The sequence below is a fragment of the Podarcis cretensis genome (assembly GCF_951804945.1).
Source record: "Podarcis cretensis genome assembly, chromosome: 2".
NCBI classification, from domain to species: domain Eukaryota; kingdom Metazoa; phylum Chordata; class Lepidosauria; order Squamata; family Lacertidae; genus Podarcis; species Podarcis cretensis.
Genome location: NC_137171.1, coordinates 83,148,258 through 83,173,503, shown reverse-complemented (window position 1 = coordinate 83,173,503; position 25,246 = coordinate 83,148,258). Strand labels below are relative to the sequence as shown.

General features: G+C 41.2%; 1 long non-coding RNA gene across 1 annotated transcript in view; it reads left to right on the top strand.

Moving 5' to 3' along the window:
- The first annotated feature begins 285 nt into the window (after window positions 1-285).
- Window positions 286-25,246, top strand: part of LOC307209738 — a 38,664-nt gene continuing 13,703 nt past the window's right edge. The window contains exons 1-2 of the long non-coding RNA XR_013835736.1: window positions 286-313; window positions 8,297-8,369. This is a non-coding gene — a long non-coding RNA (uncharacterized lncRNA). The remainder of the gene's footprint in view (window positions 314-8,296; window positions 8,370-25,246) is intronic.

The following is a 25,246-nucleotide window of genomic DNA, read 5'->3' as shown; positions in this document are numbered from 1 at the left end:
GTGTGAAGTACTTGTCCACACCAGTGGAACAACAATATCTGTCTCAGAAATTGAAACTGGCAGATTATCACAGCACTCCTCGCCAGAGCATTAATTAAATTGATGGTTTGAGGGTGAATTATAATTTATAAAGATTGGCGCCACTCTGCAAATATTCCACCTACAGGGGATACAGCCAGTTGCATTTTAAAAAGTCAGGCAGCTTGGTTATATCAGAAATCTGGCTGGGTAGTATTGGTTTCTCATAAGCAACTTCCTAAACTATCTCAGTCTCAGAATGAGAGTTTGGTGACCAAAGATCAAGACAAGCAAAGTCAGTGGCATAGTGGGGGTAGGGGGCCCTGGGGGGCCCTTGCCCCGGGCACATTTTTTGAGAGGGCACAACCAGGCGCCCCCACTATACTTCATTCATTGAGTGAGGCTGTGCCTGGGCTGGCCTTTGGGGCTGGGACATGGGCAGCAGCAGCTGCTGCTCCACTCAGGTCTGGCCGAGGGGCGGAAGTGTTGGAGAGGCGGCAGCGCTCCCCTCTCCCATGCTGTGATTGCCCATCAGAGAAGGAATGGGCAGTGGCGCCGCCTCTCTCTGAGGTGGTGGGTTATTTCTTCCTCTGGGTGCCCGGCATGGAGAGGGAGGAATGAGTTTCCTTGGCCACATTGCTTCACGGCAGCAGAGGAATGAACTCCATCAGGGCTGACCCCACGAGTCACCATAGGCTAGCTCTAGTCAAATTTAATAATAATAGTCTTCATTACCCGATCTAACAAACAAACCCTAAAATTAGGGGAATGCATCAACTCCAAAAGTTGGTTAGGACACCAGTTTGAAGTTTCATGAAACAGTCCACTTTGGTCTGAAGTGCTTCAGGGGCTACCCAATTTAGCTTGGGTTCTGAATACACTTTGGAAAAAATGAGACTTGGTTTCCACTTTTTATGCTTGGGAAATCAAAATATTCCTATGAATCTTTTTGCTTTTGAGAGAATTACATGAAGAAGGCATAGTAATCCCTCCAGCGTAGATAAAGTCATCCAAATTACAGGCAAACAGATTTCAGGGCTTTTGCAGTAGCCACCTTTAAATTTTCATATAGATAGATGACAGATACATAGATACATAGATAGATTTAAACTATAACTTTTTATTTCTTGGCAGAATGTAATGAAATTTGCAGGCAAGATTGCTCTTACTGAAGGCACGAATCCTGCCAATTTTCAGAAGAATAGCTGTAGCAATTTTCCCATAAAGCAGCCGTTACTGTTTCACGAAGAGTCGGACACGACTAAACAACAACAACAACAAAAAGGTATGATGATTTCATCCCTCCTAGCATTTTGCAGGCAATTGGTCTAAAACAGAAGACATAAAAAGGGGCCTTTTTATGCCAAATTTCCAACCAATTTTTGTGTGCCTTTAATGTTGATTTGGAGGCAAGAATGAAAGGGGTTTGCTTTCCTTCATATGACTTTTTTTTTTCTTTCTTTTTGGCGTGGGCACTGATTCAGTGGTATTAGGTAGGTGTCCCATGGTACTACACACAGAGCCCCAGGGAATATGTGCTGGTTTGAGAAGCAGGCTGGGCTTGGTGTTGGAAAGTTCCTTCTTGTATACTCATACATCTCCCAGCCCTGTGTAGGAACAAAGCAATGAGTTTTGAGCTCTATAGCTATAAAAGGTCTAAGTATCAGATTTAGCACTCCTGAGATTCAAAATAATATTATGCTACTGTAACATAGGCTCAGAATGAAGTAATATCTTAATATGATCTGTCATGTAGTCGTTCCGCTTTAGTCATGCAAACTACTTCTAAGTCAATCATCCCTGGCATGCTGTTAATAGTAAATTGTTCCTTTCCAATAGGGATTTCCAAATTGGCCTTAACAGGCTGATGATCATAGACACCAAATGGTAGCTATTCAAAATTAAAGAAGCTGCCAAATGTCTTAGCTGGAAGACAAATGTAATCTACCCTATTCACAATAAGGACAATTTGTAAGTTGAGACGCCTTTTTGTAATGTGCTTATGTATTATTAGATATAATTTGAAAAGGACTTTCATTAAGAAAGATACCTGCAAACATAGTTTTTCCATCTTTTAATTCACAATGTGGGTAGCAGAAGGAATTTCCAAGTTCCATGTGATGGGCCAAAACATTATTTTTAATAACACTTTGCATGAGTATCACAGTCATTTGGCAGTGTAAAATTTGTACAGTTATTATTCAGAAGTTCTACGGCAGAGCTCAGTTCCTGCCAAATGATGCCTGAGCATTCTTGAACAGAATGTAAATATTAGTTGTAATTAGGGAGATGGATTCTTCATGCCAAACACTTAGAATCAGTAAAAGTGGAATTAAGAAGGTCTATTAATTCACAGCACATTATCCTTTTGAAATTGACAAAAATAGTAAGTGTTCCAACCAGCTCGCATCTGTCAAATGCTCACGAGGCCCCCAACCCCATTGAACTTCATGATGAAAATCTTCCCCAAACAGGAACAGTAATTCACATATCAGGAAGACAAATGATAACAAACTCTTCTCAAAATGAAAAAAGAAATCTTTTTAAACCACATCTCAGCTTGCAATATTATAAGATAAAGTAACAAGACTATAGCTATCCACCAAATTTTGGAGTACGGGAATAAATAGGTTTTTGCTCAAGTCTGTGTAAATTGCTCACCACATGGTCTATTCACCCCAGATATCAAGTGTCTGGGATGTTCTTTCCTAGTGTTCTTTTCTCTGTATATCCATGTAAAAGAATATAACTGAATCATCGATACAGGGATCAAGATGTGTTTTCATGCTAAAACTCTATTCTGCAGGCAGATTGGCAGGGTGTATGTCTAACATTAGTTTTTCAATTGGTATTCTGTCCCCCCAAGTTTCTTTTTCTTTTTCTTGAAGGCTCTATTCCTGGAATATTGCATGAGCCTCTGTGACACAAATCTATGTTTAAGAGCTGCCCTTCTGCTCCAAGAAAAACAATCCCAATTTCTGCGAGGGCCATGTCCTTTAGAAGAACTCTCAGAAAGAGACTGGGGCTCCATAAAGCCAAGCTTTATTGTAACACTCGTTCTTGGAGCCTGGTTTCTTGTTCCAAATACATCTTGCTAGGCTGGATACTCAAACCTCAGTCACTACCTCTGCTACTGGATGAGGGGAAAATTGTAACACAGATTATCTTACTTAAAGGGAATTGTAACTTAAATGTTTTCTTAATTGTGGCATAAATGACAAAATGGATGCTTCAGAAAGATGCTATGAAATATAAGATATTCACAATACCCATTAAAGTTGTTTCTTTTTCTTCATTTTCCAGGCTGAGATTCTTCCCAGCAATTGCCCCCAAATCTCAAAAGTGGGATCCCAAACCTCACAATGATTCTACCATTGGCATATCCGGAAAGAGTCCTCAGATGATAGAGGTCTCTTGTGAGAGAGATTTGAGCAGACTGTTGTTGGGAAAGAATTCTTTTTTAATGTTGTGCCTTTCTCAGCAGTTGTAGTGTCCTCCACTTCCTTGGGTTTGGTTAGTAGGTCACCTTCCTTGGGTCCCACCTGAGCAAAATGACTGGTAATTCTGCTTTTTAGTTTAGCTGCTGAGGTGGAAGGAGTTGTGGAACCTTCTGGAGCAGCTTTGGGGGGGGGGGCACAGCAAGGTACAAGAAAGAAAAGAGAAGCCTGTGGGTGTGACATTGATCTCACCTGCTTTCTCTGCCTTGTAATCAAATGCCCCAGGGTACATTGTTTTCAAACTGTTTCCACCACTCTTTTGTCCATTTTGTCATCCAATTTTTCAAATGTTATTTTGGCAACAGTGTATAGAATTGGTAGTTTCAGACTGCCCCCAAGGAGAGACTATGAGACTATGTTCTAAACACATTCAGCTCAATGATTCCCCTCTCCCATGCTCCTGAAGTAGGGATGGACCAGCCAACAATTATAAGTTCTCTCAATTCTTCCTTTTCCCAATATTAAATTCAGTTTGCAATTCTTTAGCCATTTGCGATTTTTTTAAAGGAAAATCCTTGCGAAAATTATTTAGCATTTTAATTTCTCCTAATATACACATTTTTGCACGTAGTTTTGACAAATATACATTGTTGTAGGTTACTTTCACTAATATGTACATTCATATGCACACATACCGGTATATGCATGTTTATACACATTGCTTAGCTTGAGAACTGCCTCACAAAATTCATAAAAGTGTGAATTTCAAAGGATGGCTGTGTTTCCGTTCACATATTGTTTCGGAAATTGCTAATTTAGTAAGTTCATATTTAAAAGATAACTGAATCATCCCCCCCCCACTTCTTACCACCCCCATCCTGAAAGTATCTTTCCTTCCTTCCTTTTTCCTGCAATCAGTGCCTTCCTGCTTTTTCAATACCCATTCCTTCTTCATACTGTGTACTCAACTCAATGTCTTCACCTCTTAGGATCAAAGGAACTATTACCATCAAAGGATATATCATGATAAATCTCTTAGTTTTGGAGTGCAAGAACTCTTGAAGACTAGGCCGCCTAAGAGTAAGAGGGAAAAGCCTCAACCATTTAAACTGCCTAGTTCTCAATGTTGCCTATGTTAAGGACCACCATTTTGAATATAGTGGTAAGTGAGGAAAAGCTTGATAAGAACAAAATATTAAAAAGTATAAAATCACATAGTATAAAGTATAAAACCTTGCCAACAAAGGTCCGTATTGTAAAAGCCATGGTTTTCCCAGTAGTGATGTATGGAAGTGAGAGCTGGACCATAAAGAAGGCTGATTGCCAAAGAATTGATGCTTTTGAATTATGGTGCTGGAGGAGGCTCTTGAGAGTCCCATGGACTGCAAGAAGATCAAACGTATCCATTCTTAAGAAAATCAGCCCTGAGTGCTCACTGGAAGGACAGATCGTGAAGCTGAGGCGCCAATACTTTGGCCACCTCATGAGAAGAGTAGACTCCCTGGAAAAGACCCTGATGTTGGGAAAGATGGAGGGCACAAGGAGAAGGGGACGACAGAGGATGAGATGGTTAGACAGTGTTCTCGAAGCTACAAACATGAGTCTGACCAAACTGCGGGAGGCAGTGGAAGACAGAAGTGCCTGGAGTGCTCTGGTCCATGGGGTCACGAAGAGTCAGACATAACTAAACGACTAAACAACAACAACAAATAAAATCACAAGTCAGCTTAAATAAATGAGATTCACTTTTGGCTCATCCAGAATTGCCCTTGCCTCGCTGCTTCCCCCCAGGGATACCTGATCTTTACAGCTGAATCGGCACAAACATCAATCGAGTTTTCTCCAGATTGACGTTTGTGCCTATTTATCGCTAAAGAGTGGGATTTCTGAGGGAAAGTGATGCGACAAGAGCAAAACCACTCAGATTCGTCACAAAACAAGAGCAAGCCTGGGTGAGCCCTTAAACTCACCACGGATACTAAAAACATAAAAATCTTGGAGGCAAGGATAAAGAACAAAGTCTCAAAAACTAAGAGAGCTAGAACATTTCATAATAATCTCTGAATTACACTGAAGACCAGTATTTATTTAAAATAGTGGTGTACTGCACAGCTAAGTTATCAGCATATGTAATTGTATGTGCGTGTGCATAATTATGTACAGATGCAAAGATCTCATGTAAAAAACAGCCTCTATTCCCTCCAGCTGAAAAGATAACATTCCAAATATATATTCATTTGGTAATTAGTTTAACTTGGATACATAACTTATTATTGTATAGACTTGTCTGAGGCATGTGCTCTATGTTGTGTATTATGTGGATTATATTTGATGTGAATGAACAAAATGTGGACTCTGATTGTTGCACAGAGTTGTGTATATTTGAAATATAGAATCATTGAATTGTGAATATTTTGTCAAATTTTCCCATGCATTTTCATTATTTAGGACCTTTGTGAATGATTTTGTTTTATTAAATAGCTTTACAGACTAATCCACTGCAAATGTAAGTCTCCCTTGGTTCAATGGCATCTATTTTCAAATAAATATACATAGTGGTGCATTCACAGTCATTTTTGGGTTTTGTCACATTGCATAGATGTCAATAGTGTTTCTAAAATGCATTTCTTTTATATGCAGACTTTGCTATACCTTGAAGTACCATATTAATACTCTTATATTTTAATGTGGGAAATCCTTATATTTTTTCACACTGATTTTTTAAATAATGGTTTGGACATGATTTCATGACTTTTTAAATAAGTAAAACTAGACAATGACCATGTCATGAATTCACTGCTGCAAAGGACAGAATTGAATCAAAATTGTACAAATATTAGAGAAGTATGCAGCCCTGTGCTATCACTGATTTTAGAATGAGATAATGACTCCTTGAGGCAGAAGATTAGTTTAGGGATGTAAAGGGCAGATTTGTTCACCAACAGAAGAGAATAACTGGAGGCCCCCAGAAGGAACAGCAGAGGGGGCTTCTGCGCAAGCAGCAAAATATCCCAGCTGACCTTGTCAACGGCATATAAGAGTTTAGTGTTAAATGGATTGTACCCCTAATATTTCTATTAAGATCTTAACAAAGCATCTCATGTAAATCTCTGTATCACCTACCACTAAAAAGCAATGCTAATTGAATGTAGCAAATTGTTTTTGCTCTTCACTCAATCATTATTTTTGACATACTTTTTTTAAAAAAAATTCCCCATCCACCTTCTCCTCACTAATTACCAGACTGATAGGAAGCCTAGCCTAGGAACATAACAGATGTGTGATTCTCCCATTTGCTCTAAGGCAGAATAGATAGGCACAATTTATTTCTGTTATACTTTAATATGTGCAGAGGGGAGCGCTATAATTTTCCAGTAATGTAATATAAGCAGGACATGTGTAAAGAAAGTTGTGTCTGTATGTTTTCCTGGACTAGGTGTGCAGCACACAAATGGTTAATTTAAACGAACAATGCAATTTTCCTAAGCTGGGTGTTTAGTTTTCTTTATGGAAGGAAATGGAAATTGTTGATTTAGCTCCCATCTGCACGCAGCAACAATTGCCAACATTTGTTCTTTTGCATGAACACTTAAACACACACTGATGTATCAAGCAATAAAGATCTCCCACAGAAAGAAAACAAAATACAGACTCCCTGCAGCAATCGACAGTGTGTGGCTAGGCACACTCAAGGGACCAATACACTCAATCACTGTGAAGATATAGATCCCCTTCTCTCTTTCACTCCTTTTGCAAAGATGTCTGATGTCCCTCCAGGTTCCACAATCTGGATTTGATCAAATAATTATAAACCCTGAGCAGCAGATCTATCATTCATGCTCCTGAACATGCCAACATGCGCCATTTGTGGCGATGCCAACCAATGGTGAAGCTTCTCTCATTATTGTCATTGAAAATATAGTGGTTTGGTGTTTGTGCTATTTCCTGGATTTTGGTGATATAAGATTGCCCAGCAGTTTGCTTCTTTTGCCAACAACACTAAAGAATTTTATAATAAATCCCTTCTATATTTACTCAGTCCACCGCTCTGTCACTGAAATTAGCCATTTATGAACATATGTTCTGTAATACCTGTTTTCTTTTTCAGTTTGACTCTTCTTTGAATCCTAGCAGAAAATCAATCAAAATATGGTTTGCTACTCCTTTCCCTCCACTTTGAAGATTGTTTTCGTGTGTGTGTGTGTTTATGGTTTTAAATGGATATAGTACAATTTCACAATATATGACAGCAAAGCTAAATGGACCACACTTGAGATCTGGTGCATTTTGCTTAGAAATCCTGTAAAGCAATTGATATGAAATATTAACTACAACTACATTCAATGTAACCAGGGGACAGAAAAATTAATTCAAAAGAAGTAAAATATCTAAATCAGCTTGTATTGCCAAGTCTATGATTCTGCTGTTTGTTTTTTAAACTTTGTCTCAGGAAAGGCGTAATTTCTATATCAGCTGCATATAGAGCAGCATACCATAAACGATCAGATTTACTCAGAATATAAGCATTACTTTGGTGAGTGACAATCCAAATCAATGTGCATGTAGCCTTGGTGAGATACTCTGAATATGACCAACCAGCTGTTTGGTAACAAGAAGAAAACAAGGAGAAATAAAAGCATCTCCATAACCTTCCACTCTGAAAAGTTTAAGAGTGTTTACTGGGGCTACATTTGTGTAGCCCAGCTACTTAATAAGGTAGGGAAATAGCACAGATGCAAAATTCCCCACGCAAACAAAGAAATGCTTGCTGCCACAAAAGTATGGCCCCTAGCTAGATATAAGATATCGTGAACATTTTCACTGGCATCACAATATTCCAGATATACAGCCTTTTCCATTGCAACCTCACAAATATGAAATGAACTCCTGAGAAGACGGAATAGATCTCTGGAGGTAGGTAGATCCCAGTTTCAATCCCTGGCGTTTCCAGGTGGAATGCGGTGGGGAAAACCTCTGCCGTTGATCCTGGACAATCACAGTGAGTCACAGCAGACAACATAGAACTTGATGGACAAATAATCTGACATGGTATAAGAACATTTCCTGTACAGTGGTACCTCAGGTTAAGTACCTAATTCGTTCCAGAGGTCCATTCTTAACCTGAAACTGTTCTTAACCTGAAGCACCACTTTAGCTAATGGGGCCTCCTGCTGCTGCCGTGCCGCCGGAACATGATTTCTGTTCTTATCCTGAAGCAAAGTTCTTAACCTGAAGCACTATTTCTGGGTTAGCGGAGTCTGTAACCTGAAGCGTATGTAACCTGAAGCGTATGTAACCCGAGGTACCACTGTATTCATTTCTAGGGTGCATTAATGTACAACCTGACTTTCTCTTCCCCCCCTTTTTAACCCCCCCCTGCAAATTCTACCTTACCACTCTACTTGAGGAGTGGGATAGCACTACTTTTATTGTCGGGGGGGGGGGAATCTTGGTCCTGTAATAATTTTGGTGCTTTTTTTTAATTGTATGTCGGGAGTTAGCTTATGGGTGTGTGTTTTCGTTTGTTTTGTTTGTTTTGCATTGGCTTCTATGTATTTCACAAACTGTCTTGAGCTTTGAAAGAAGCAGGGTATAAATGCATACATAATACTTAATGACCATAAACCAAGGGGAGAGAGAGCGAGAGAGAAGGTCTTACATACATTGAATTATATCCGTTCCACAGCATCAAAGCAGAGGACAGACTTTCTTCCACGTAGGCAATTGGACTCATTAGTTCATATGAAAGAGTAGAACTGACATGTGTTGAACTGACCACAAGAGGTCACTCTTATTTTTTTATGGCATGTACTGGAAGTGTATTAACAATTTCAGCGGCTCTAAAGTGTTCTATTACTGTATCTATTTCAAAGCAGAATTCCATATAGATATCTACACATAAGTAACTCCAACTGATTTCAGTGAGACTTACTCCCAGGTAAGTACAGATAGGATTGCAGCCATATCATAACCCTCATCATCATTTACCTGCCCTTCACCCTAAGGTAGCAGTCTAAAGCAACTTAGAATAAATTTAGTTCTAAAAATATACACCTAAGGGGACAAAAGCCTGGGTAAAGAGGTATGTCTGCAGCCCGTGAGCTTTTGAGGGCAGTGCAACAACCAAGAGGGCCCCCTCTGCTGATCTCAGCACCTGAGAGGGTATGTAGGGGAGGAGGAGACCTCTCAGGTATTTGGGGTCTGAGTCCTTTGGGGCTTTAACACCTGCACAGTGAACCAACTAGAGATTCCGAGTCGTTTTGAAGCGCAGCCCCATGGAAAGAGGACGTTAACAGAGCATGGAATACAGTGGCCAAGTTATTTCTGTTCAAAATGGAGCTATAGCAGTAGCTGGGAAAAGGCACTCCTAGCTGCCAAAGTCATCACGGTTGTGACTCTCTTAGTTTTCTTCAAGGAATGCTCAGTATTAGGTCACAGGAAAGGCACAAGGAATGTTTGAATGTCACCAGGCACTGCTGCTGCATAGCCCCCAATTCCTTTTAATAGGCCTCTATAAAAGCACTCGATAGATTATTGCTTTCAAAGATATTGACTTGGCTGGTCTACGAATCCTTGCCAGTAAAATGGATATTTCTGATCTATTTCCATCGCTGTATTGACTTACAGTGCACTGCTGACGTATGATTTCTGCAGCGAGAGAATAATGGATTTCTCCCATTTTCCTTCCTCTTCATTCAGTTGGTTCACTCTGTCCTGCATTCCACTCTGCTTGAATTCTGCTTCAACAAGGAGAAGGTCTAAAATTAATTCGGGAATTGGAGCATACTGTTTATGATTCCTTCATCTCATTTGTATCCTCCCTGCCAGAAACAGCGGTGGATAGGATAAGATGTATTCCACACTGTTTCTCTCCCTGCTCTTTTTTTTTCTCTTTTTTTTACCTACTGGTGAAATCTTCCGTCCCCTGCAATTCCCCTGTTGATTGACACCATGCCATTGTTAAGCTTTTCCTTTCGTAACAGTGCAGGAGTGGGAAATTTTCATCAGAAGTGTAAGAAGAGAAGGAAGGTTTTACATTTTCTTCTGCCTGCAAATCCCACTTCTGCTGCTGAGCTGACTAGGGAACAGCAGAGTGATGAAAAGGAGCTGGACTGCTGAAAAGAATGAATCGTTTTGTGTAGCCCCACACCATTCTTCCCACTGCTGATCAGTGGGAGGGTATGTTGTGGGCCATGTAAGATTTGTCAGTTGACCAGAAGCAGCCTAGGGGGTGCAGATTGTACACATCTGAACAAGAGAGGCATGTTTCTCAGAGACTATGCATACTGACTGGAAAATGTGCACATTGCCTGGAGAATGTATACATACTACGTTTGAGATATGCATATTACCTAAGGCCTGCTGAGAATTATGCATAATAGCCAAAGAATGTACCAAATTAAAAATCAGATCAAGAACTACCGCCCTATATCATTACTTAATGTGGATTACAAAATATTTGCTGACATTTTAGCAAAAAGATTGAAGAGGGTGTTGGTGGAGGAGATTCATAAGGACCAGGCAGGCTTTCTCCCAGGAAGACATTTATCAGATAATGTAAGGAATATAATTGACATAATGGAACTGCTGACTGTAAATATTAATACAAAGGCAGTCTTAATTTTTGTGGACGCGGAGAAAGCCTTTGATAACATTTCTTGGAATTTCATGAAGAAGAATCTCCATGGGATGGGGGTAGGTCAAAGGTTTGAAAATGGTATAGGTGCAATATACTCTGAACAAAAGGCAAAGTTAATTGTAAATAACATGGTTACTGAGGAACTTTCTATAGAAAAAGGGACACGGCAGGGGTGCCCAATATCCCCATTACTTTTTATATCAGTCCTGGAGGTTTTGTTGAATATGATCAGGGGGGATCAGCTGGTAAAAGGAGTTCAGGTCGGAGCCAAACATTATAAATTGAAGGCATTTGCAGACGACTTAGTATTGACTTTACAAGAGCCAGACACTAGTACAAAAAGAGTTTTAGAGTTAATTCAAGTTTTTGGTTGGGTGGCAGGATTTAAGCTGAACAAACAAAAAACTAGAATTTTGGAAAAAAATTTAACAAACTCTGAAAGAGAGAGCTTTCAAAATGAAACTGGGTTAATGGTGGCAAAGAAAGTAAAATATTTGGGGATTAATATGACATCTAAAAATGTGAATTTATTTAAAGACAATTATGACAAATGTTGGACAGAGGTAAAGAAAGATCTAGAAATATGGTCGAATTTGAAGCTTTCCTTGTTAGGCCGAATTGCAGTGATCAAGATGAATGTATTGCCTAGAATGTTATTTTTGTTTCAGACATTACAAATTGTGGATAAACTAGACTGTTTCAAGAAGTGGCAGGAAGATATATCTAAATTTGTCTGGCAGGGCAAAAAGCCCAGAATAAAATTTAAGATACTTACTGATGCAAAAGAAAGAGGGGGGGTTGCCCTGCCGGACTTAAGACTGTACTATGAATCAGCAGCTTTCTGCTGGTTGAAAGATTGGCTACTTCTTGAGAATACAGACATTTTGGACTTGGAAGGATTTGACAATAGGTTTGGCTGGCATGCATATATATGGTATGACAAGGTTAAAGTTCACAAGGGTTTTAAAAACCATATTGTCAGGAAAGCATTATACAATGTTTGGATTCGATATAAGGATTTGCTGGAAAATAAAACTCCTAGGTGGTTATCACCAATGGAGGCTAAGGAGGTGAAGAAACTTAATATGGAATCTAAATGGCCAAAATATTCTGAAATTTTAGAGCAAGAAAGTGGCAAATTTAAATTACAGAGTTTTGAGAAAATAAAGTCCAAGGTACGAGACTGGCTCCATTACTATCAAATAATGGAGACTTTTAAACAAGACAGGAAAATTGGCTTCCAGGTGGAGAAATCGAAATTAGAAACAGAGCTGTTAGAACCCAATACTAAGAATTTATCAAGAATGTATAATCTGTTGCTGAGGTGGATTACAATAGATGAGACAGTTAAGTCAGCTATGATTAAATGGGCACAGGACATAGGCCATGACATTATGTTCGCTGACTGGGAACAGTTATGGACCACCGGTATTAAATTTACGGCATGTAATGCCCTAAGAGAAAATATTATGAAAATGATTTATAGGTGGTACATGACTCCAGTTAAGCTTGCGAAGATTTATCATTTGCCCAATAATAAATGTTGGAAATGTAATGAGACTGAAGGGACCTTCTTTCACCTTTGGTGGACCTGCCCAAAGATTAAGGCCTTCTGGGAAATGATTTATAATGAAATTAAGAAGGTACTTAAATGTACTTTTTATAAGAAACCAGAGGCATTTCTCTTGGGCATGGTCGGCCAATTGGTGTCAAAGAAGGATAAGATCTTTTTTATGTACGCCACTACAGCAGCAAGGATCCTTCTAGCAAAGTATTGGAAGACACAAGAACTACCCACACTGGAAGAATGGCAGACGAAAGTGATTGACTTTATGGGACTGGCGGAAATGACTGGCAGAATCCGTGACCAAGAGAAAGAGACGGTGGAGGAGGACTGGAAGAAGTTTAAAGTATACCTTAAGGACTGTTACAAAATTGAGGAGTGCTAAAATGTCATTGGGAAGGAAGATGCAGAATTGCGGCTGAAATGGTTTAGATTAGATTAGATAAATTTATTGTCATTGTCCGTATATACACAGTATACACAACAACGAAAATCAAACACCCAAGACCGGATTCACATACACATTTGCACGTATCTCCAACACTCTCATCCTATTCAGACATAATCTATTAAAACATACATAATCCAGAATATAACACAACCTATTAGAAACATAGCATAACCTAAAACCTATCTCATTCCTTACTACTCACTGCTTGCTATTTCTTACAACTGGCCCTGAGATCATTGTTTAGTGCAATCAGAGCTCTTGGATAGAAACTATTCAGAAGGCGTGTGGTTCGTGTTTTCATTGTCCTATATCTTCTGCCCGAAGGCAACAGTTCAAAGAGGTTGTGAGCAGGATGACTTAAGGAGAAATTGAGAAAAGTAATAAGCTTAAATTTAACTAAAGGGTTGCTGAAAAACTTTAAAATAAGGATGCAAAAAAGGTGAGGTATGGGGAAGTTCGAGAAAGGAGGCTTATGAAAATGAGGTTAAGAAATTACATTTGTGTGTTTGTTTGCATTTGTTGAAGTTTTTATGTTGCTATTGTTTTGTATTAAAATTGGAAAATTAATAAAAATTATTTTTTTTTTTAAAAAAAAAAGAATGTACCAAATTAAGCCAAATGTCACATTCTCCAAGTCCCAATTATGTATAATGGCTGGAGGATCTAGAAAATTCAGTTGAGATATGCACACTTCCCAGGGTAGGTTGGGGATTATGTACTGTATATTGACCAGGAAATGTTTACGATTCCCTATTCATGGAAGGTTAATGTGCACATTCTCCACGAGGCCTGGTGAATATACACAATGGCTACTTATTATGGACATTAACCATTCAACTTATATTCCTCTTAACATATACACACAGTTTTGTTCTTTCTGGGTCAACTTTTCTGTTTGTGCATGTGTGCACAGATACAACTTTGCAAACATGTGAGTTCTGTTTCAATCAGAAAAACAAAAGAGTGAGTTCTGCTTAAAGTTGATGAGTACCACAGATATTTGCAAAGAAGAGGTGGCTATGAAGGTTTTATTATCATGTGTTGCTTTTACACTCCGATGCACAGGTGTAAATCATAGCCTATGAAATGTCATTTATAAGCATGCCTGGGAATTTTCTTTTTAATCCAGATGAATATTTGCCTCTGTTTAAACCTTGCCTCTCTCACTGAAGGTACCAGATCTTATCTTGTATATGGTCCTGAATTTTCATGCACATTTAAAGCCATTTACAGTTGTTCTATTGTCCCAGGTGCAATAATTTATCTGTGTTCAGTTTCCTTTGGAATGAGTCACTGGAAGCTTATGATATTTGAGTTTATTACAAATATACAGGTTGAACAAACTGCTTAAAAACTGCAGAAGCCAAATCCACTACCCTATATCGAACCTCCAGAGACAGCCCAGAGCTCAAAGCAAACACTCTTCCACTGTATCTCATTCAAAACTGCAGTGTCTGCCGAAGTGCTTCTGTTGTTTTCCAGTCACACCTAGCCTGCTCTCTTCCTCTGTCTTGGGACAGGGAAGAAAGCAGATGAGACATCTCCTTCTCTCCTTGGACCATTTATCCCTGATCTCCCTAATAGAAGTCATCCCTGGCATCTTTGCCACTGACTATCTATTTCTTTAAAAGCACTTCTAAACCACTTAATAGTTTTAAAACTTCTAAATGCACAAACATCATCATCATCATCATTATTAACTTGTACCCCACCCATCTGATTGGGTTGCTCCAACCACTCTGGGTGTCTTGCAACAGAATGTAAAAGAACACATGCTACATGAGACATTTAAAGCCTCCTGATACCGGGCTGCCTTCAGATGTCTACAGAAGCTCATATAATTGGCTATTGCTTTGACATCTCACAGGAGGATGTTCCACCAGAAAGCCCTCAGAGGTGGACCTCAGCGTCCAGGGCTGAACAATGTGAGTGGAGGCACTCCTTCAAGTATACAGGGCTGAAACCATTTAGGCCTTTAAAGGCCAGCAGCAGTACTTTGAATTGTGCTTGGAAGCATACTGGGAGTCAGCATCTTGCCCTCAGGATTGTGAATGCCCACCAACAGCACGCAGACGTGCAACATCACACACACACCTGTACATAGTGCAGGTGACGTCACACGCACTACATGCAGGCGTGTGCATGTGACGTTGCATGTCTGCATTATGGTGGCTGGCAGTGACTCCTCTTCCTCTTCAGCCAGCAAGGCACCCTTTTCCGTGGGAAGGGGCTCGGACTTAGAGGCAGAGAGACTCTGTCTCCACATCCGAGCTCCACCCCCCAGAAAAGGATGCTTTGCTTGCTGGCTGAGGAAGATGGAGCTGAACTGCTTCTCTCCCTGCTGGCTTTTTTTCATTGACTTTGTGGGTGCCCCAATTATATTATTGCGGGTGCCCAAGCACTCACAGCTGCCTGGAGTTGGCTTCTATGCTGGAAGCCAATGTAAGTCTTTTAGGGCCAGTGTTATATGTTCCCATATAGCAGCCTCTCCCAGTCACCAGTCTGGCAGCCGCAATCTGGATTAATTGTAGTTTCCAAGTCACCTTCAAAGGCAGCGCCCTTAGTCATCTAATCTTTATAGGTAAAATTATCCACCCCTGAGCATTTTTAGGATTTTCTCATTCTCCGAAAGTTACCAAATATGCCCCTCCACTTTCCCCTTCCCACAAAAGGTGGGCAAGAGCTATTTGGCTCAGGTTTAGTTTTAAAATAGGCTATTATTAAATATTTGGAATGGAGCATCTGTAATGAAAAACAAAACCACAACATTTCAGAAACATGCTGTGGAATACAGAAGATATCCATATTGGTTGGATTTATTTTGCCTGCATCCATCTGTGCATTCTGTCCCATTTTCCTGGTGAAATATTTGATTTCTTATTTATGCTAGTATCTATGAATGCCACAAGCTCTGTTTATGTTTTCACTTATAAGAGTTAGCTTATTTTCCCAACCACTTACTGGAAGGAAAATGAGAGAAAAGTCAAGATATTTAATCCTGATGATGCAAAGGTGGCAGTGATTACTCTCACACTGTGTCTATTGGGAGAGAGAAAAGATATCTTTTGGTTGAGGTTTGGACAACTTGCAACAGTTGCCCAATATTTATAATGTCATTAGTACAGGAGCTCTCAGCAGACACAAACCCAAATCTGACAGCTGATCCTTTTCACATATAATTATTAAAAGCTCAATTTTCAAGTTACAATTGCAGCTACATTTCCTTGCCAATATTCAAAACCTGAACTGGGAATAGTTCTTGACCCCACAAGCTCTGTATTATCTTCAACAAAGTAAAATAGTCAAAAGTCAGGTGCTAGCTTAAGCCAGTATCAGTTGGCATGAATGTCAATGGTTGCATTTTTACACAATGTTAAGCCAAATTACAGCTTAGTGTGAGCTTGCAGACTTCCAGAGAGGAGACTGAAGCTCCGTTGCTCTTCCCATATCCTTTAAGCTCCATGTTGTGAGGCAGCTAAGCCAATGTTTGGCTTAGTAGGTCATCTGAACCCAGGCTCATGCTTAAGCCCTCTCCTCCTTAACAATGACAGGTAGCCAACAGGAAACCTTGGCTACAGAGCTCTCCAAAATCCAGTTCTGCTAAGCCATAATTTGGCTTACCATGTAGTGTGAACCAGATCAATGTTTCATCTTTTCATAATTTTTCATAAAATTTTCATAAAATTGAACCCTGCTGACTACTTCAGATGTTCTACATCATTTAAGGTCAAGCGGCCATCACACCGCACATACCACGTCTCCCACCACCCACAAGTTCACACACAAATGCACCTTTCCACTGGATGAAGCCACATCAGGCGTGCAGACCAGGGACTAGCACTGTTGCCTAGCACTATTTTTCTCTCCTCTGCCAGGCCTTGCTCCACTAGAGTGACTGATGAGGTTAAAATTCCTGTCAGCAGCTTTGAGTTTACCTCAGGATTGTTCCGAGTTCCCAACACTGCTGTTTCTGTGGCTATTGGTGGACAGACCTTTCCCAGCTGCGGTACCAGAAATGTCACAGGGAAACCTGGTCCATCTCTTTCCCAGTAAAAGCTGAATTGCAGAGAAGTTTATGAACTTGAAGAGTAGGAAAGCCTTTCATATTAAAGGAAAGAAAGAGACTAGAGAGCCTGTCCTCCCACTTGGTTTTTGCCTGCTCTCACAGCTCTAATAAAAACATATGGAGAAGGTAAATTAGGACAGCCGACTGCTTCTGTCAACGCTGAACAAACAGCATCTTTAAACTTTATGTGTGACTTAGAATCCAAGAATGCAGACTTTGTTTTACTTGATGGGCTTGTTAAAGAAAATACTTTGATAGCAAGGAGGGAAAGGGGGGGGGGGAGAGAAAAGAGGAGAATTATATAGAAATGAGAGCAGATTAAAGTACAAAAAGAACCCCTGACATCAGACAGAAGCCTGTTTGATTAGGTCACCCTATAGACTAGAAATAATTAAAAATAAAGAAGATAGATGGAATATGTCAGGTGCTTAAAACAACATCACGAATCCTACTCAGAGAAGCACATGTTTGTGCAAGCCGAGGAAGTGAGGTTGTGGCAGATGTGGAATATTTCTGCTGGCTGAAGGCCTCGAGTGGACAAGGAGGAGGATTTTGAATACTGTGCAAGTAAACGTGATGCAAGGTATATTAAAAAGCCAAAGCAAATTGGAGTGGAGTTAAAAAGGAAGAAGAATGCTTGAAACATTGTAGTGGTGCTGAGGACCAGGCAGATACTTCTGCTAAAAAGAATGCCTCAGTTATCCAGCGTATGCTCCTCAGTCCTGCACTCCTCTCTCCCCTTGGCCCCCATTCCCCCCCCCCAAATGTTGTGGCTCTTTGGTTAATAGCCACCCAGCTCTCCTGCCTCCTGCCCACCCAGCTTTCAAAATAATGAAGGAAGCATTTGCTTTCAGAAGAGCATTATTAAAGCCCCAGGTGAGCGTCTCCCTCTTGTTTCCCCCTGACAGGGATTCCTGCAACAGAAAGCCTCAGCAGGCTGGCAGGTGCTGTTAGGATCAAAGCTGAACCTCCCACAGAGCTTTATGGGGATTTCCACACTAATATGCTGATACACACGTTGGCCAGATAACTGACATTGCCTAAATATTTGCCCTTGACTGCTATGCTTGGCCTCGCGCTTGTAGCAACAAGGGTGGTTTGCAAGTTAGTCTCTTCAGCCTGCGTACCTCTCTCTGCTATATTATCTGATTCCCATTTGCCAAATGATGGTTGGGGGGGGGGGATTAGGAGAGCAAGCATCAGCATTTCCACAGATCTGCTTCCTGCTCATCCACAGATAATATTCTACTCAGTTAGGAGCAAACTGAGGAATCTGCCTTCTACAAAGTCAGACTGTTGGTCCATCTAGTTTAGCATGGTCTACACCAGTGTTTCCCAAACTTGGGTCTCCAGCTATTTTGGACTTCAGTTCCCATCATCCCTGACCACTGGTCTTGCTAGCTAGGGATGATGGGAGTTGTAGTCCAAAGACAGCTGGAGACCCAAGTTTGGGAAACACTGGTCTACACTGATGGGCAGAATCTAAGACAGAGAGTCTTCTGCAGCCCTGGTCTTGAAGATGCTGTGGGGTTGAACCCGAGACCTCCTGAATGCAAAGCAAATGCTCTAATAAAGTTGGCACTTTTCTCAGCCCAGCATCAGTAAATACTTACTTCAGAGGGATATGCTTCTGCAGAAAGTTTATCGTCATTGGTAGCTGGATTAATGTTGCTGAGTTTTCGTTGTTGCTTTGGGCTGGGAATCGTGGAGAGAGACATAGTGACTATAGTAATTACACACACTTCTTAAGCAGGGAACATAGGGATGGGAGTTTAGCGATGACCCCCTGGAATCCAGAATAGACAAAGAGAGGAACCCCAACCGATACTGCTTCCGCTTGCACAATGGGGCATTTCCCCTCTCTTCTGCCATGCCTCCCCAAATTGTATTGGCTTGAGAGAACCCCAAAAACAGTATGGAGAGGGGAATTCTTCTATCTAACCATGCTGCTATGCTTGTGCAGTTAGAATATTCATCTTTGTGTGACACTGAACTCCATCCATAATGTGTATATAACAAACTATGAACCTGAGAAACTTCAATACAGTGGTACCTCTGGATGCAAACGGGATCTGTTCCGGAGCCCCGTTCGCATCCTGAAGCAAACGCAACCCGCGTCTGCATCTGCACAGGTCTCGATTTGCCACTTTCACGCATGCGTGTGACGTTATTTTAAGCGTCTGCACATGCGCGAGCGGCGAAACCCAGAAGTAACACGCTCCTTTACTTCCAGGTTGCCATGGAGCGCAACCCGAAAATGCTCAACCCGAAGCTACTTCAACCCAAGGTATGACTGTATAATACAATGCCACACTCTAAAACAATAAAATCTCCAAAACAATAACATAGTAGCACATTTTGAAACATCTTAAGAGTCAGGAGTCCCTTTTGTCTTCAGCCTCCCCCTTGCCAGGGCACACCCTGACTCACAAAATAAAACAATCGCTCCACTAACACATAGACATCATATCTAAACTCTGCCTTAAGATCATTGATATAAGGCATATATCAGTGACAGCCCAACCAGTTAACTATGGACAAAGTTTTGCTGTAGGAAAATGGTTCTAATTATGTAATTAATCTACTAAATGTTACAGCCTTTCTCAAGAATCAATTCTGTTTTAGCCTTGTAAATGGAGTGACTACAAATGTCGGACTACAACTCCCATCATGTTGGATGTAGCTGAAGAGAATTGGAGTCCAATAACATCTGGCAGGGCATGGGTTTTCTCTGCTCTGTTTTAAAATATTGTGCCTATGAATATTCTGGCAAAATCATCAGAATGTTTTTTTTAAAAAAATCACCAAGATTCACTTTTAACATTTGGATTATTGTTTATTTTCTCCCCCTACCTGAAACATATGGAAAGTTTGATTATCGCTAAGGAGCTGCTGAGCCTACATTTATGGACAATTCACTGGCCATGTTAGTAGAAACTATGTACATGTCACAGAACATAAAGTTTGAATTCAGACCAAGCTCCACATAAAGTATTCCAAAATTTAACAAATGACCATTCAAGGAGAATATTGCCTAAGCATTTCCCCACAGCTCAGATTGGGTTATCTGTCATCCATTGACTTTTTCTTTTTCTGGGATGCTTTTTGTAAGCTTCAGGAAGCAATCCCTGTGGAAAATTGGAAGCATTCAATTATTTTAACCTGAATTACCTATAATAGATCTGCTACAAACATGAGAAGCTGTGTATTACAGTACAGGCTACATGTGTATTTAATTGCATTGACTGACATAGAGTGAAAGAGAATATATGGTATATATGGAATATATATGGTATTCAGGCAAACTGAAGTTTCTACCCATCTTGGCACATGGAGGTGAGCAGGAAGAGAGTAATCAACCAGCTCTAAGACTGCAGATGCACCATTACATGATTAAAAAATGCATTTGTTTTCATGGACATTAATGATTATTACACCAAAAGCCAATCTGATTTATTGGTCACCAGGATTTTTTTTTTTTGGGGGGGGGGGTGTATAATCTATAGTATGGGACGCGGGTGGTGCTGTGGGTAAAACCTCAGCACCTAGGACTTGCCGATTGCTTGGTCGGCGGTTCGAATCCCCGCGGCGGGGTGCGCTCCCGTCGTTCGGTCCCAGCGCCTGCCAACCTAGCAGTTCGAAAGCACCCCTGGGTGCAAGTAGATAAATAGGGACCGCTTACCAGCGGGAAGGTAAACGGCGTTCCGTGTGCTGCACTGGCTCGCCAGATGCAGCTTGTCACGCTGACCACGTGACCCGGCAGTGTCTGCGGACAGCGCTGGCTCCCGGCCTATAGAGTGAGATGAGCGCACAACGCTAGAGTCTGTCAAGACTGGCCCGTATGGGCAGGGGTACCTTTACCTTTACCTTTATAATCTATAGCAGTTGCCTATGACATCATAGACAAAAAATGTGAAACTTTCAGCCCTTCAGTTGTACTAGCTGAACTACAACTCCCACCATCCCTGTTCATTGGACATGCTTGCTGGAAATGATGAGGTTGTATAGTTCAGCAATACCCAGAGGGCCAAAGGCTTCAAACTCTTGGGCTATGATGTTAGGGTTGGTGCAGCTGATGGGCCATGCTGCATTGCAGAGTCTACCTCCAATACTTTCTGCATCTCCAGAAAACACTTTTGCCATCAGCCAAGGGCAAGTTGTGTTATCGGTGGACAAACTTGATATGCAGTGTGTGTGTGTGTGTGTGTTTATTTCTTACAGATGCCCACAGTTTTGAATGGATATATGCAGTGAGGTGGTGTTTACCCCTTTCTCTGAAGATGATTTATCTGCTGAAAAAATAAAATAAAAATCCAAACTATATTTTCCTTCTCTCTCCAAGAAAACAAAATGTATGTGGGCAGAAGAAATAGTTGGGGTAGAATTCCAGCTAGATTTCCCCCCTAATAAACTTCATTTGCACAAGAGGAGCGTCATTATCTTTGGCTCAGATTCAGTTACTTACTAGGAAAATTAAGTTGTGCTGTTAAATGTGATTTATTTATCACATTTCATAAGCTCAATGTGGAGGACATGGCTCCCTGTTGCCAAATTTAATCCACATAACAACCCCATGAGGTTAAGTTGAGAGTCAGTGGCTGGCCCAAAGTCACCCAGTGAACTCTATGGCTAAGTAAGTATTTGAATACCGCTGCATTTAGACTGGGGCAGGTGGTATCCCTGCACATCACACTGAGCCCAAGAAGGTGTAAAACCAAAAAGTTCCGTTTGTAGGCACTAAATTTTGGGCTTGTTCAGGGTGCCATATTACCAAAGATTACCAATGTTTGCCCCTGATTTGAACCCTGGTCTCCAGGTCCTAGTCCAATACTCTAACCTAGGGTTGCCACATGGCTGGGAAATCATGGACATGTCCTCTTTTGCCATCCAGGTTTTTTTGTTTGTTTGCTTGCTTTTTCAATTTTAAGCATATGCCTGGTTTTTTTGGGTGGGGTAAAAAATCATGTGTGCGCGCAGGCAGCTCGGTTTTGGGCATCGGCTCAAGTGACCCAGGCCCTGTCTTGGGTTCTAGAGTGGGTGGTTCAGGCTGTTTTTGGCTCTGGTGTGGACGATTTGGGCTCGGGGGTGGTAGACAGCTGGCGGAGCGAGCAAGCAATTGCCCAAAAACTTTTTTAGCCCTGGAAATATGGCAATCCTACTCTAACCACTAAAGCAGTGGCTTTCAACCAGTATGCCGTGGCACCCTGGGGTGCCTTAAATGATGGTCAGGGGTGCCGCGGGCAACACTACCCTCTGTCCCTCTTTCCTTCCTTCCCTCCTCTGATGCCCTCTCATGTCTCTGCCTCCCAAAGGCTTGCACAGCTGTTTGTTGCAAGCTCCACAGGCAAATGATGCCTCTGGGGTTGGCCAGGGGGTGTTGGTTGCCAGGAGCTGAAACGGCCTCAAAGTGAGCAAGCAAACAGTCCACCAACCCTTGCTGTTGGGAATGGACAGACAAGTCTCATGCCCCTGTGGGGTGTGTGAGGAGGCACCTCTCTTTGGGGCAGGGGGAGCAGATTAGGGACCAGGGGAGGCAGCAGTGGCTGCCCAGAGGACTCCCAAGGAGAGGGGAGGAGGCTGATGGCACACTCTACAAGGGAAGGTGTTTGAAAAAGGGTGAGGGATTTCCAGCTCTGCAGGCAAGGGGTGACATAACTGGGCTCCTGAGCCCACTGGGGTGCAGCAGAAAGAAGGTAGCCATGGACTCAAAAAGATGGAAAACCTCTGCACTAAAGCATATTAGTTCTGGACTTGGAGCTCTTATTCAGCCCCCCTCTCTCTCTCTCTCTCTCTCTCTCTCTCTCTCTCACACACACACACACACAGTCGTCGTCCCCCCCCCCCCCAATAAGGGAAGTAGCTGGAAAATTCATTGGAAAGTGTGGGACAACTACAGTGGTACCTCAGGTTAAGAACTTAATTTGTTCTGGAGGTCTGTTCTTAACCTGAAACTGTTCTTAACCTGAGGTACCACTTTAGCTAATGGGGCCTCCCGCTGCCGCCACGCAATTTCTGTTCTCATCTTGAAGCAGAGTTCTTAACCCAAGGTACTATTTCTGGGTTAGCAGAGTCTGTACCCTGAAGCGTCTGTAACCCGAGGTACCACTGTATTGCTTGATGATACATCATCTAACCTCCCTGCCAACAATTCAGAATGAATGTTCAATAAACCATGGACCTCCCCACAAATTTTGTGCAGGCAAATTAGGATGGTGCTCAATAAAGAGGTCTTCTGGAAACAACAACGAAAAGTTGGGGAAGGGGTCAAAGCTGTCAACTTTTCCCTTTTCTTGCAAGGAATCCTATTCGGAATAAGGGAATTTCCCTTAAAAAAAGGAAAACGTTGACAGCTATGGAAGGGGTGCTTAAAATGTGTGACCAACTCTTGGGCCTTCTGATGAGATTTGCATTGTCTCTCAATCTCACGTAAATGTTGCCAGGGTTAGAAGTGGTCGGTGCTCAGAACTAACCTACATAATAAATAGTGTGGGAGATCTCAGAGCTAATAAAAGTCAATATGCTTGTAGTCCCATGCTCTTTCTCCAAAGTCTGGCTAATCCATATTTGCTGTAAACCAGAGGTTAGAGGGTGGTTAAGGGCATGGCAGAGAGTGTGAGCCTATGTATGACTGCTCTAATCTGAAGTGCACAAATGCATTGGTTAATATTAAAGGCACATTCCTAGAGGTCACTAGGACCTGCACCACGTTCCCCTGATTCATTCAGCAGAGTAGGTAGCTGTGGCTGCCGCTTCTTCTTTGTTAATCTTCCTGACATAATTGTGCTTGGTTTCTTATAGCAATGATAAAAAGCATATGGTAAAGGAAATCAATTATATGGACCCCCTATAATAATGAAAAGACAGCTGGCTGCCAGATCTATAGGTTTCTCCAGAGCATCCAACTTTTTTTAAAAAAGAAACAAAATCCCCCTTGACCCTGTCAAGAAGGCCAGTGTTTCTCCTGGCAGCCTACTAGCTTTTAAAAAAAAAACCCTTGATTTTTGTTTTACTGCGGTGTAATGCAATTTTACTCATTATCACTACAGATGTGGAACCAAATCTAGCAAGATCATAGCAGTAGCTGGAGCATATGGTTCAGCTATATGAATAATAATCATAAATCCTTGTTGACAGTGGCTCATTATTATATCCTCTTCATGTCCCCTTGGAATCTCTTGTTTGGGATAGTGTTTAAGTCGTTAAAAGTTTTTTTGGGTTTTTCCCCCATGATGTTCTAAATGGATAGTGAGCTGTATGGGAATAACCACGTGTAAGGAGAAATATTTTCATTCTGATGATTACTGTGAATAGTGCATTTTTATTTATCCATATAAAACAAACTATATTTATCTATAAACTACACTTTCATGAATATATATTATACATTGCTGCGCAACATAAAAACATAATGCTGTATTAACATTTCTATTAACATATAACACTGGTCCTGAGAGATCTGCAGTGGCTCCCAGTACGTTTCCGAGCACAATTCAAAGTGTTGGTGCTGACCTTTAAAGCCCTAAACAGCCTTGGCCCAGTATACCTGAAGGAGCATCTCCACCCCCATCATTCAGCCTGGATGCTGAGGTCCAGCTCCGAGGGCCTTCTAGCGGTTCCCTCACTGTGAGAAGTGAGGTTACAGGGAACCAGGCAGAGGGCCTTCTCAGTAGTGGCACCTGCCCTGTGGAATGCCCTCCCATCAGATGTCAAGGAAATAAACAACTATCTGACTTTTAGAAGACATCTGAAGGCAGCCCTATTTAGGGAAGTTTTTAATGTTTGGTGTTTTATCATATTTTTAATATTCTATTGTGAGCTGCCCAGAGTGGCTAGGGAAACCCAGCCAGCTGGGACGGGGTATAACTATTATTATTATTATTATTATTATTATTATTATTATTATTATTTAGAAAACAACAATTCCCTTACCCTATGCCTGCCTCTCCATCTTCCTGTTCCCTCCAAGCCATCCAAATACCCCACGACCCGCTCTGACCTTGATAAAATTGTAGATGGGTTAGGGGGTAAAGGGCAGTTAATAAATTTAATAACAACAGTACTAGTAATAATA